This window comes from Ictidomys tridecemlineatus, chromosome 7 (assembly GCF_052094955.1).
Source record: "Ictidomys tridecemlineatus isolate mIctTri1 chromosome 7, mIctTri1.hap1, whole genome shotgun sequence".
In the NCBI taxonomy this organism is placed as follows: Eukaryota; Metazoa; Chordata; class Mammalia; order Rodentia; family Sciuridae; genus Ictidomys; species Ictidomys tridecemlineatus.
The window spans coordinates 112813204-112828614 of NC_135483.1; the positions used below are offsets into that span (position 1 = coordinate 112813204).

A 15411-nucleotide genomic window follows, 5' to 3' on the forward strand; every position below is an offset into this window, starting at 1 on the left:
AACAAATTAAAAATCCTCAGGTGTTCATTTCAGTAACATATACTGTTTTTCTCATATATCATCATAGGCTGCTAAGAGATTCCTTTTGGCTTGTATGAGGTTTTCTATGAGAATTTTAAACTGTTTCACTGAAATAAATAATGTAAATGCTATTTTCAAGTGGCATAAGAATTTTCAGCATACATTTATCATGCTCATTTTTCATACAGCTGTGTATAAAATTCAAAAAGCAAACACTAAAAACATGAATACTTATATGGTGGATAAAACTTTGTAATTCATGCTAGAAGAAAAAAGATGACTGAGATCTATTTGATATTCACTACTAAGAGATTTTCTGACTTCCAAAATACTTAATTTCTTCAGCATGAAAATTGAGATATTTCTATTTTAGTCACCAAAGGCTTTTCTTCAATTAAATAAAGTTTTGATGATGGAAGTAGTATTGCATCTAGAATCACGGGTATTTCTTGTCATGTATAGAGCTTAATCAAAAATAACAAAGAAAGAAAGCCACAAAATAGAGTCTGAGAAGTCCCCTTTGCTCTACAAGTTTTTGAAATGGAACCTGGAAGCAGTCTAGGAGAGACTGAAATTAATTTTTCAGCTAAACTTAAAATGCAATCATAGTAAATGTTTCTGAAATATTGCTATCCTGAAAGACCTGGTCATGTATTTTTAAAATTCTATGTTTTAAGAAACATTAATATAATTTATCTGCAATAAGTGATGTTAGTATTTCTCTAGGATTTTGTATTTTACATTTCATAGGAGGCACAAGTGGAAAAATAGTTGTTTGTTTTGTTTCATCCAAATGGTATATATACTATAAACATATGTATGTTATTCTATACATATGTATATATATATGTATACACCTAAAGATGGTCTTTTATAAGCAAATTAAAATGATACAATTAATTTATATTTATTAGTAGTAAATTGTTTTTTATCTTTATTTTAAATTGAAAAATTGAGGCCTATGCTATGACTGACACCATGTATTAATCCATGCAATAATAAAATACTTGAAAATGTGGATTCAAAACTCATGTGTTCTGTAAACTTACTAAAGCAGTAAATTATTTTGCATTTAGAAGTCATGTATATTTTTACACCCATAATCTCAAGAAAAAAAATGAAATGGGGGTAATTTGCCACATATCTTGCTAAATGAGAAAATTTTACTTATTTATGATTTTTGTTTTAATTATGCTACAGCACATTTACTCATAAAGGAGTCATATTTTCACATGAAATTATACATACTAAAAAGCCTAATAAATATGGAAACTTTAAGCTAAATGAATGATTGGTCTTGGTTCATTCAGTAAAAAAAAAATAGTTTTCAGTGTTTATGACCACCCAGACTATGGAATGTTTTTGCATGGGATTTAAGGATTTAAGACTGAATCCCTTGAGATACAAGAACAACAACTAATCATTTAAAATTTGTAAATTTATATATATATATATATATGTGTGTGTGTGTGTGTGTGTGTGTGTGTGTGTGTATGTGTGTGTGTGTGTGTGTAAGATTTGTTTAAATGTCTACATAGAAATGATAGGAATCACTGAATTTTTGGTTGACTATTTTAGGATTTGATAAAGGTCAGTCCATAGAAGAAAAAGTAAAAAACAAGAGCTCAGTCCTTTAATCCCTGAAAAAGTATCTTTAAGAAAACAAAAGAGAGCAGAATCTACATGAAACCACTACATCAGCTATAGCCATGTTGGCATGTTTTTATAATGCTCTTTTAATAACCAGCTTCTGCTATTAAAATGATTACCCAATTCACTTGTTCTCACGCCTATGATTTTTCAAGCAGGCATTTCAACCCAGGAGCTTTTGGGCTAACAAATTCTCACACTTGGATGTATTTTGCCCAAGGACAGATTAGAGTAAAAATAATTATTTAAGTGGCACATTTTAAATAGCTTTCCTACTAATGCCTCCTATGGCCTATGAATGAGATCTTTTATAATAGAAAAAAATAAGAGAAATATAGAGATAAAGGGAATGATTTAATTTTTGCAGTTGATTTAAAATTCATGCTTTACTCCATCTACACATTAGTATGCATTTATCTATATTTTGAACCCTGACATTTCATATCTAGTTTTCTATAATTGATTTAATTAAGGATTTAAAATATACATAATATTCAAATAATCCACAAAATGCTCTGCTGTCCTCTAATTTAACATTGCCATAAGTAATAATTTCTTTATTTTAGTGTAATTTCCTTTGCATTTAAAGCTATTGAATAAAATTCATTTGAAAGATAAATGTTTGGAGACACACTGTATAAAAAGGCAACAGTATCCTCAAAGTGCTTTTGTACTTTAGTTGGGTATTTATGCCTTATTTGGTTCTTTTCATGAGCAAGCAGCAACATTTTGACCACTCATATGGCACAAAAAGGTCTGAACACCTGCAAAAAGTTTCATTTTTCCATTTGCTCAGGGGAAAAAAAATACCCATAACTTAGTAATGAGAAGGTGTCAATGGATTATGAATAACTTTTTTGTAAATGAAGGCAATATAATCTACTACCTTGTACTAAGCAGGTATTATGTTTTTCCACAAGGATTCATTTTAGTTAATTTAAGTTGAATCATTAAGCATTACAATTTGACAGCTGCCAGAAAGATGACAAAAAATAAGCAGTTACAATTGTTCAAGGACATGCTCAGAATTATGTAGTATATAAATCACTTCCTGGCATTCTTTTAGTCATGTTAGATAATAAAACGCTCTTCCTTTAACTGAATTTGGAAAACTAACTGGTGACTTAATATCACCTAAATGTTAATGTCAAGTCTAAGTTATATTGGAAAAAGTCATTAAATAAGCAATATTTCTCAATGAATGCATTGTAAGGCATTAGACATAATGTACAATAAAATAGGACACATTCGGCATTCATGAAATGATATAGTAGCAGCTTGTCCTTGCACTAAATACTCCTCCAAATTTTTACATAGTTACACTTTCTGATTAGCCTTCAGCTTTTCACTCTAACCCTGAAAGTTACCTGTGTTGGACAAGTCACATTTTGACCCTAGGGTTGCTTTTATAAAAGGACATTACTGATCTTATGATGAACTCAAAAAGGTCCTGAACTAAGAACATAGATTCTGAGGAGTATGTTTATTCAGAAATGGGGATCTATGTCTACAATCATGAGTAAATGATGAATACTAAAATGAGAAAAATTCCCTTAAGTAATTTCTAATAGCTCTTAAGTCCCAACAGCTTTATTTCACAAACCAAATTCTAACTTTATATAGGCAGAAATGGGGCTTTATGCTGTCTTCTTAATTTTTCAGACATAAGCAGTACAAATACATTAACCAAAATACATGTAACATGCTGTTTTACTTGTGCAATATATTTTTTCCAGTAAATTTAACTGTATTTATATTAACTGTGCCATTACTTCTTATGTTCAAGTACATCTTACTTTCAGCTTTACTTATTTCAATATTGGTTGTTTTCCATATTCTGTGTGAATGTCAGGAACAAAGGAAAGAAACAGTAAAGGAAAAAGGATGTAGCCTTGCAACAGGTTAAAAAAAAAATCAAAGATCAAGTTCAGCAAAGCAGGAAGGGGACATTAGGGAAAGCATCACAAGAATAAACCTGGCTTAATCTTGGTACTCTTGATCTGTTGAAATGCAGTCCCTGTGCTAAACCAATAGTATGCATAAACTTCAGATGAGTCTCATATTTCTGATGCTGAAGATGACAAGGGAAATACTTGCATCATATTATAATCTGTAATTTAAAAGCCATTGGCTTATGTTTCTGGTCACTTGAACAATATATGTGTTACTCGAGTATCAGTATACTATATCAGATACTCGAGTCAGGTAAAACTCCAAACTCTAAACTTTGCTCTTCAAAATACTTTCACAAAATTTTTTTAGTGTCAATGCCTCGAATTCCAAGTCTTTCTTTCCTATTTTCTTTAGGAAAACCTTTGTTTCTTTTTGAAGATACAACTCAGAGGTATAAGGAAAGCAGTGAGCACAACTGTTAGTAATGCAAGTTGACCCGAAAATATCATCAGGAGAAAAAAATGTTCCTTTTTCAGACAATGGTTATACAGAGTTGGGTGAGTTGGATTCACCAAATTCACTAATACCACCAAAGAAAATGAGCCATCAGACAGCAATCATTCCTGAATCTGGATATTCCAAATAATATTTCTCACTGATTATATTCTAAGACTAGCTTCTAAGATCATCTATTCTCTACTAAACAAATCTCTCCTACTCACTTTTCCAAAGTTTACCTAGGAAGTTAGTGGTCAATCAAACCACACTATCCCTAATTATTGTTTGTGTTTTGTTTATTATATCATTACCTTAAAAGTGGCACATGCTTAGGGGGATCAATGGTTGTTTTATTGTACAGATAAGTTTAGTCAGACTTTTATAATGAGAGTTGAAGTTTCAACTGCATTATTTATTCACCTCATTATTTTACTTCCAAAAATAAATTAAACTTCTGTTACCTTTCTTAAAGGAGTCTGTTAGTTTGATTGTTGTTTTTGCTTCTTCTAGTCCATATTTTCCCCCAAGTTTATAAGAGTATTTTATTTTTTAATTGACTTTGATTTTGTTTCAATGGAAGTTTCAGTTTTGAATAAGATTTGTATTAAACATACAGAAGATGTCACATATCAATAAAAGCATTGTCACACAAGTTCAGTTTATATTCAAGTGCACCCAGCCTGTTACCAAAGCCATTTAAAACTGAAAGAAACAGAGATATATTGGGAAATTAACTTTGAAAGTTGAGCATAATATAGCACTGTAAGAAACCCAATACTGGGGCTGGGGATGTAGCTCAAGTGGTGGCACAGTCGCCTGGCATGCATGCAGCCCGGGTTCGATCCTCAACATCACATACAAACAAAGATGTTGTGTCCACCGAAAACTAAAAAATAAATATAAAAAAAATCTCTCTCTCTCTTAAAAAAAAAAAGAAAGAAACCCAATACTTCTTTCATGTATACCATCTTTCCAATCACTTTTAACTAGACTGCATTTCTAGTACCATCTGTCAAAGTAATAAGCCAAGTTATGTTGTATTTTTATGACATTCTCTAATGATATACTTTTTTATTTGGATTACAAAACGTTATCTCCTAAAGACTTCATATTTTGATGACAATGTCCCTACTTACTTGGTTCATTTATTTTCTTATTTTTAAGATTTTGATTCAAATAGTTTTTTAGCCTCCAAATTTTAGTCATATTTATTAGCAAGAAAAATAATGACATAGTAATAAAATTATGGAAATTTTTATGATCTTAATAAAAAATAACATGAATCACACTTAAAAATAAATGGTTAATAATTTAATCATAACAATTCATCATTAATGAGAAGACTCTTAAACTTTATAGTAAAAATAAAGGAGAGTCAGACCAGCATAAATGTTCACAATGAGTATTTATAAACTCTCATTTAGTCTGTAAAAAAATTACTAATGGATATAATAATTTGTATCAGGAAAAAATGAGTATGTTTTAGGCATGAAAGGATAATAGAGGAAAACACAAGTTGGCAGAATCTAATTATGCGATGAAGATTTTTCTTTTTTCCAAAGGGTCCCAGACTATCAAATTTAAGATCCTTACTTTTTTTTTCACATTTATCGTCATCTACAAAGACATAGCTCCTTATGTGGGGGAAGATGAGTTTAAATTCTAAAGAAACTGATATTTCAGTGCTGGTCTATCAACACAATCCCACGTAAGGTACTAGGCAATAACAATGAAGAAATGAGTGCTAAATTAAAAAATCAAACAAACAAACAAAAACAACTAACCTTTCTTACTACTCTCGTCTTTCTCTCCCTATCTAGCCACCCTGGCCTCCTGATCATCAGTTGTGCCCTCTTCTCAAGGTTTATCCATTCACACCTCTCTCTGACTACCATGCCTTTCCATCCAAAACCCTTGTGGTAGCTGGTTCTCTTTCTGAACTTATCTGCTTCAGTCTCCATATTAGTGAAGTCTTCTGAGCTATTCTTTTGCAATACCAATCCCTTTTTCCTCAAATCCTTTTTGTTTGTTTGTTTTTTTTTGTTTGTTTCTAAGCACTTATCACTATCTATGTAATCATATATTTACTTAATCATTTTGGTTAATGTCTCTCTTTGCCCTGGAATATATTTTCCCATAAGGACTGGGATTTGGGTTCTTCTTGCCATTGCTCTGCTTCAGTGAGAAAAGGGGAATAAAAGTGAGGAAGTTTGTTGAGGTCAAAGATACAAAGGAAGCAAGGGGAAAGGGAAGAAAGGAGAAGAGGAGAAATACAAAACTCTATAATTGGGAAGAAATTTGCATACCATGACCCTGTGGGAAAACTTTTTTTTTTTTAAGTTTTTCATTGTTCTTGAAGAAAGTTCTAATCTCATATGATACAGGAATATATGACATAAAGATTGGTAATACTTTCTCAGAAATATTATACTATTCATGTGTTATGAAAATCATATCAGTAATATACTTCTCTAATCTAAAAAATCAATAAAACTGTTTGCCCATGAAAGTCAAATGGTACTGAGCAAGGTCCCATTAAGCCCCAAGTTACAAGGAATACTTGATTACTATCTCAAAATGTCCAAAAGAATAAATTCCCAAATTTGGATGTATCTCTATGCCTTAAGAGCTCACAGCCACTTAGAATTTATTTGGCTACTGAAAACACATATTTAAACTTCAGAATGCTATGATATGAATCCAGATACTTCTATTAAAGGATTTTGTTTTTGTTTTTTCTTTGTCCTTTTGGGAGAGAAAGGAGATGGCTGTCTTTTATAAATAGAAGAAATCCATTGCTCTTCATTCTTGTCCTCATGATACAGTCTGCATCTATTTTAAAATATTCCATTAGCTTCCATTTCTGAAGGTTTAAATATGGGAAATTAGTATCTTATTTTCACTCGGTTAGTCTGGTTTTATCAATAAAAACTTTGTTCTTTGTCCCAAAGTCTTGCATTTCTTCAATATTCATATGGATAGAACAACTCAGCAAGTGAGGTAACTGTTCAGATCTTTCACAGTTCTTAACAAAACAAAGTCTGGAAATATTAAACATTAATGAGGGAGAAAAAAGTCCATGTCATCAAATAATATCATGAATTACACAGAGATTTCCAGATAGACACAAAGAACAGAGAGAACAGATGACCATGTACATTATTTTGAGTGCTTGTGTTCCCAACACAAAAGTCCCTAAAAGAAATAGTGGAGCAAAATTGTAACATGAAAGAAAAAGAGATGATTTATACTTAGCATAAATTCTAAGTTTAAAAAAAAATAATTGGACTCATGGTGGAATAAATGTTTTACTTTTTAAAGTAGGGGTATAACAGCCTATTAGGTAATTGCTTTGATTTTAAATGTTTGTAATTCCAATTCCCATGATAGCTCTTAATAGCTCAGAGAAAGAATAAGGAAATGCAGATGAAGTCTATCAAGCCTGTCACTATGTATTTATATAGTAAAAAAAGAAAAAAAGAAAAAAGAAAGCTATAGCCTGAATTCAAAAAAACCTAATTCATATGAATTAATGTTGTGGGTTTTTTGTTTTTGTTTTCTGTTTGTTTGTTTGTTTTTATCTTTTTAAAACAGCCCTTTGGGAGGGACTAGAAGCAGAGAAGAGCTTTGGGACTTCTCAATTTAAAAGCTATTATTTCTGCAGTCAAAGAGGAGGGCTGTTCAACCAGTATCCTCCTGTATTTGTCAATTTGTTTTCTTTCTTACTTCTCAAACTGAACACTTGAAAATGAGGAAAGTGAAATAAAATATCATGCAGCCCAGCTGTCTATGGGACACATATTTATGTCAGTCATCACGTGCATGATCTATTGCTGTAACAAATCAAAAGAATTGCATAGTTGTGTAATTTATTACAGCAGTATATCAGCAGGGTGAGCCCTCCAGGAGAGTGAGTTACAGACAGGAAACTTCCATCGTTGTTTTTATTTACTTCTTCTGGTTAAATTTGATATAAGAAGACAGAAGGGGAGGATCTGAAGTCAGAATTAGAAACTGCTTGTGCATAACTGTCAAAATGGCTTCAGACATTTAAACTAAAGGTCACATTGTTAAATGTTCTAAATGTTTCTTTACTATCCCTGCTGAATTAAATTAAAAAGTACAAAATTCTTAAATAATATTCCTTAAATCTTTATTATGATGATTGGTTTGTTCATTTCAGCATATTCTTTTTACATCTTTATATTTCCCTGTATTAATAATAGAGTATTTAACTATGCAATATGAAGGAGATATTTTTTAATTTCCTTACTGGTGATTTTCCCATATTATTATACTAAAAAAATTGAGAGTTCTAAAGAGCACATAAGGTCTTTCTTGAATAAATCATTTATTAATGTTTTAAGTCCGAAATCTTAAAACTTTTTATCACTATTTCAACACTCTGTTCTTATGACCCATTCTTTTATGACAATTATTGATAATTACATCTTTCTACCATCAGTAAATATTTGTTGATAGACAAAACTTAGTTTAATTGATTAAAGTTCTCATCATAAAGCTGTTTTTTTCTGATACCATAAGAACTCTGAAGTAAGCTTTCTTTGTGTAGTCATTTTCTCTTGGTTCTAGAGTCAAAAAATTTCAACTACTTCAAATAACTCTCTTCACATAATGTTTGAGAACTGATCCACTACTTATAGTACATATTACATACAAACTTAGAACTTACACACTCACATATATATATATATAGATCTCTCTGTGTGTAATATATAATGTAATATACAGAGATGCATATACTGAAATTTATAATTTCAATAACTAGGTAACCTCAAATTAAGTAAGCACCTAACCAGAAAAGCATTTTGCAGGTAATACTATCGTTGCTAGAAAAGACTTGGAAACATCTCAGGAATATATAATCTCTGCCCCAAAATGAATAAGATTCTACAATTTATTAGATAACCAGTTTTTCATATGCACATTGAAGTTTGAGAAGTAACACATTCTTGCAATCTTACAGAGTCCATCTTAAGGACAAAGAACAAAACAGGAACATTTGGACCACACTAAAAAGTGCCATCACATTCATAAGGACAGAATTGTTTGGTAAAAGGTAATCTATATGGAAGAGTATTCCTGTTCCGAAACATCATAGATTTGTAACATATATTACATATGAAAGAATTTGGCCCTCTGTGTCCTATGAATGTCATTTGATTTCCAACTCTCTCTCTCAATAATAACTAGGTAACCTCAAATTAAGTAAGCACCTCACCAGCAAAATTGAGATAAAAATAATTTCTTTGGTGATAATCATGTCAAATTCAGACCAAAATATTTAGACATCCACAAAATGGTAGCTATTATTTTAAAACATTTACTGAAGTGGATAAAATTCACAAGAGTATTATAATAAGGAAAATTTGCAAATAGAGGAACAGAATAAAGCCAGTACGGTACTGTCCTTGGTGCTGAACAACCAGTCTTGTCAAAGCAATATTGCCTAACATTTAGTCTCTGAGACTTACATTAGATACAGCTTACATGATACTGCAAATCCTCTCAATCACATCTGGATACAGAACAAAGGGCCACTTCTTTTGACAGTTTATATACTGGCCTGTTTCTTGTGGGAAGAGTTCCTCCTCTTTATGCCTAGATATGCTTAGAGCTTCTTAATTCTTCCCCAGGATGAATTTCTACTGCCACCAAAGCACAAGATTCTGGCAGGATCTGTTTGGATCTGTTTGTCTACGAAAATTATTGTTCTGAAACACTACAATTTCTGTTAATTATTTAAAAATGCCTTATAAACAGGGATCCAGGCTAATTTTTAATTAAAGCATATACAATTTTCATCTAAATTTACTCTTGTGGTTTCATATCACTCTGCTTTCTAAAAAAATTTAGAGAGCAAATGGTTACGGTTAATGCCAGGAGATCTTGCATTTTATTTAACTCCTGCTGGTAGGCAAAATATAACTTATTGATTCTTAACTGAGAAAATGAAAAAAATAAAAATAAATTCACCGATGTCTTATTTTTCTTGTTATGCTATAGTTAAGCCATATTGTGAACCACACCCATTTTGAAATTAGATAAAAAATACTTTACTCCATGGAATTATTAATGTAATTCATAAAGTAAAACAGAAAACGATTCATCAAAATGTACTTTTCTTTATACAAAGTGAACTACCTGGCATGTTTTAACAACAGTTAAGGTTAAAAACTTAAAAGATTTATAGTATTCTGGGACTTCATAGAATGTGTTTTATTGGAATAAAACTCCCAACTTACAATTTATAAATTATACAATTTTGTGCAGAATGCTTTTGCTTTGTACATATCTAACAAAATTTTTATATGGATTTCATTATTCCTACCCTCTTAATATTTAGAGATTTTCTTCAGTCAGACTGGCATGTAAAAGTAAAAATAAAAATTAGACATAAATATTTTTAAAAAGATAATTTTATACTATATCATTAACTAGAAAGTGTTGATATTTCTGTGTACTTCTTAGAATTCACAAATTGCATCTTTTATGCTGGAGGAAATGTGCTAGGTATAATGAAATCCCCAAATTATTAAGATTCTCATGAAAACTTTTCCAGAAATTCTGAATCAGTTGAGCAAATGAGGTGGTGGCACGTATGTTTCACTGTACCTTGTTTAAGTATTTCAAATTGCACTTTTAAAAACCAATACTCTCATTTAATACATATTTGATTGCACCCTGAGTAAATTGTCCTTTTTGTCATCAGTGGCCTATTATGATGAATTCCAGTTTTGACTGTGCATAAAATCAATATGGGAGCTTTAAAATATGAGACCCATGCCTCTTCAAGGAATTCTGATTTAATTATTCCTGGAGGACGCAGTAATCACTATTACATAAAGCTCCCCAGAGGATCCTAATTTATATTCCATGTTGAGAAACTGTTCTACCTCTTCTGATAAATCATTGACAAATTAAAACAAGTGTGCTGTCTTCTATTTTGGGCTAATATAGTGTTATACTGCAGCCAATTCCCCAAAGTTTATGTTTCAAAAAACTAACCTCCAAGATGATAATACTACAAGGTGAGACATTTAGTACACAAATAATCCATAAACATGAAACCCTCATATATAGGATTAAAGCCCTGAAAAAGGGTTTGAAGACATAAATTCATTGCTCATCTGCCATGAAAAATAGTGTTCACGGATGTATAAAAACCTGACCTCATATGAACTAATTGTGGAATAGAACCTTATCTGAAATGACATGAAGGTATTTTGATTCTTTATATTATTTTTGCATGACTCACATTTTCCTGCAAAAATGATTATATTGTTATATAAAAATAATTATTATGTTATTATTGTTAGTGAGCTCTCTGAGATTCCATATAGAAAGTGTTATAAGTCATTCTTAATATACTTTTAATCCTCTGCCATGTGAAGGTGTTGACAGGTACCCATACCAGACACTGAACCTACTTGCTCCTACATCTTGGACTTCCCATCCTCCAGAATTACAAAAAAATAGCTTATATAAATATATATATATATATTTTACATCAAATATATATATTGTACATCAAAGACTTTGTTGTAGCAACACAAAAATCTATGATACTGGGGCATTTATTTTCCATTCAGCAAATAAGCCCTTCAATGTCCCTACCTTTCAGCCTCCCTGGAGGCAGATGGGAAAGCAATTTGATAAATGTCAACTTTTCTTCAATGCCAACAGAACCAGGTGAGGTTATTTGACCCTCTTTCCCTACTGTTATTCTTCAATCCTGGGAATAAACTCCTGGATACTTTAGGCCCCAATGACTGGAGTTATCTTACTAATAAGATAAAGTACTGATTATGCAAATTTACAGTAGCTTCATCAATGGTCATAAGATTCTATTTGAAACTTGGTGGAAATATTAGCTTCCTATTCTACACTGTTCTTGTTTATAGCATTTCCGCCTTTAATAGTTGATATTTAAGGATTTTACTTCCAAGCTATACCTTTAATTATACTTTTTACATTTTTCTACTTTATTATTTCTTGACCTTTCATAATTGTCTAATAGCTCACCTGTTTTAGAATCTTCTTGTAGTTTTAATTGCTAGCTCAATTAGTATATTTAACAATCTGATTGACAATTATAAATACATTTTATGTGTTGATTTCTTTTGGTGATTTACTTATTAGTATGTGCTAGTAGAAATAATTTAGAATTTTGACTTTCATTAAATGTTTTTGTATTCTCAAATCTCCTTTTATAAATAAAATATCTTTTTACAGACTTTTAAATCTGAGGTTTAGAGCAAATATTTATTTTTCATGCTTAACAGTTTTGTTATTTTCTACCAAATCAAAATACTCTCTGATTTAATAGGTTGCCCTTAAAAGTCTTGACTGCTAGGAAATTTAAGAATAAATTTATAGTTCCATTATTTACTGGCAGTAATTCGTACCTGAAATTTTATTATAAATTAGTTTAAATAATTTTTAAAATGGTTGAAATAATAGCTAATTAATTTTAATCCATTCACTAGAATTTTAAATGTTCTTAAAGTCAAACACAGAAATGTATTGCTCCAAGCTTAAACAAACTCATGGTGGTTATCCTGAGTATAAAACTATCATAAAATATATTAAAATCAACTTGAGAACAATACAAAAAGTTAATTAGAAATATAGAATACAGAAAAATGCATGAATTTCTTAAATCCAAAAATGAATTTTAATCTCTTTCCTCCTTAATTACTGGTTTGTTTTATGAAAGAAAATATTTTAAATCTCATTTTGTGTGCTAGCCTTCTGTTCTATTTGCAAGTAAAATTAATATGGAATCTCTTAAATGAAACCTTTTAATTAAAAGATAATATGGAAAAACTGTGTGTGTGTTTGCATACACACATATAAGCAGGTGTTTATATATATATATATATATATATATATACATACATACATATATATGTCCATATATATGAATGACTTTCATTATCTATTTGTTATTTTAATATTTGTTTAGGAATTTCCACAATAAAACAGTTAGGAAAAGTGGCTAGTGGTCTTTTGAAAATTCTGTCTTATGTCTAACAAACTGAATGCTTTCAAGAAATATTAAATCAATCCATCAGTATCAGCATCTCATGCTGAATGGACACCAGTTATTTTCTGGATGAATAAACTAGTTGCCCTGGATACTGACTATTATTCTTGTCCAGGAATACATCTCTTTTCAGAGAGTCCACCTTCAGTAATACTTTAATTTGCAAGACTAACCAAGCTGAACCGTCACTGAAAGGTATGTGGATTTAAATCAAAGGGATTTTGTTGGAAATAAACACCATTAGCCCTATTGCAATATCGTTCTTGTCTTGCCAAATAATAATATCAGTGGTACAGACTTCAGAAAATTACCTTGGATGGTGGAAGCTTTTGAAATACTAAGCTTTGATTCTGGTTTTATTTTAAAAACATTTTTTTCTTTTCATTCAGAGAAACATTTTTTATCTTAGTTTATTATTCATTTACTCATTGCTTCACCAAATATTTGCTGAATACAGCAGTGAACCAGACTTTAGAATACATAATTTTGAATATACAAAGATGAAAAATAAATAGTATTTTCTCAGATGCTTGTAATGATAGAGAAGAGGTAATGAGGCAATTTAATTCATTCTAACTGGAATTCATATCCAAACAAATGTTTCTGTGTACCTGAATATAGTTGTAATATTTTAAATTTGGTTTATTTTAAATTTTTCACAATTCAATGGGGGACATAGGAGAATTGGTGTTAACTACTTATAGATACCAGGTTGCAGATAAAAGTTATTTTTAACTCTTAAAATGCATCCATGAGGCTTAAATGATTTAGTCATATTTTACAAGAACAGAAATTATAAAATAGAAAGATTTGATGTCCTGAGTTCACTAAACAAAGTCATGAATCCAAACTTCAATCCATATCTATTTCCATAATCCAAATTAATTTCTGTCTAATCAAACTGCTTCCTTAAAAGTAGCATATTCTGATTTACTACAAAGACAGTTTCTATGACTAAAATAATCAAGTTGTGGCATCATCTTATTATTCATATTAATGTATAAAAAATGTGTATCCTATTGCTGATCTAGTTATGTTCCATATAACCAAAAATAGTGTAATGAGAATTATGTTTGAAAATAATCTTGAATTTGAAATTCATAAAGATTAATTTATTTGTTCATGATTTTAAAGAATTTTAGATCCAGAGTCAGAATTTAATACAATGTTTTCTAATACCAATTTCAGGCTTTTCTTCATTATTTTCTTAATTTCACTCTGGTACCTATATTTGACAAAGTCATATATTTATGTGAAATTTATTGTACCCTGTGGTCACATGTATACATTATAGTTACATACAATGTAATTTAGAAATCACAACACACCATCTTTATTTCTTTTAGGTAGAAGACCTGTATGTCATGTCTTTGGGCTCTAATAAATCACGCCACCTCATGTATTCTTTCATGTCTTATCCCAACTTAAATCCACTGGCAATACATTGATATTTCACATTAGATATTTATGGAATATAATCAGTGTATATTTTAAAAGGTATTTTATAAAATAGTACACATTAGGCACTTTCTTTTTTTTCTTCTGATTTTCCAGCAATATGTGAGCACAGCAACTTTTGCTTTTGGAAATAAGGTATAGACAGACTCTTAATTATACTTCTTCTAAAGCACTGCTAAAAAACCTTGGCAATTATATGTATAAAACAAACCAAGGACTGAAAGATAAGAAGTAGGCAAAATCGTGAAGTACTGTGGGATCAAGAAAGAACATGGTTTTAATTTTGTGTCACATATCTCAGACTTAGACCAGATTAAGATGGCAACCTGGAAGTGTCATCATGTACACTCACTCTAGCCAAAGACCAGCAAGGCAGAATATTTTAAAACAATAACTACTCTATCCCAGCCAACCACCACCATGAAAAATAAAATAAAATAAAATGGCTCACACACACCTACCTACACCAGAGAAGATCAAGTACAGAGTCTAGACTTCTACCCACACCTGGCAGCATTGAAGTTCCTCCTCCTTCCCTGATGAATTGATTTTAGAAGAAGGCCAATAGAGAGCCAGAACTTTCACCATCACCCAGTGGCAGTGTGGAGTGGGACAAGTGGCTATCCAAAAATTCCATTCCCCATTCAGAAGTACAGAGGGTCCCGATCTTATCTCACATGTTAGATGTCAAAAGAGGCAGAGTATGGGACCTGGACCTCTATCTCCACTTGGCAATGATAACACTCCTCACCTTGCCCTGCCAGAGTGATGTCAGAGAAAGCTAATTAAAACAGATTTAAAAATAAGAATTGGAGTATTAT

At 30.8% G+C, this 15411-nt stretch overlaps 1 protein-coding gene across 5 annotated transcripts in view; it reads right to left on the minus strand.

Moving 5' to 3' along the window:
* The window catches only part of Lrp1b (LDL receptor related protein 1B), a 1779935-nt gene that overhangs the window by 320152 nt on the left and 1444372 nt on the right, over nt 1–15411 (minus strand). The window lies entirely within an intron of this gene.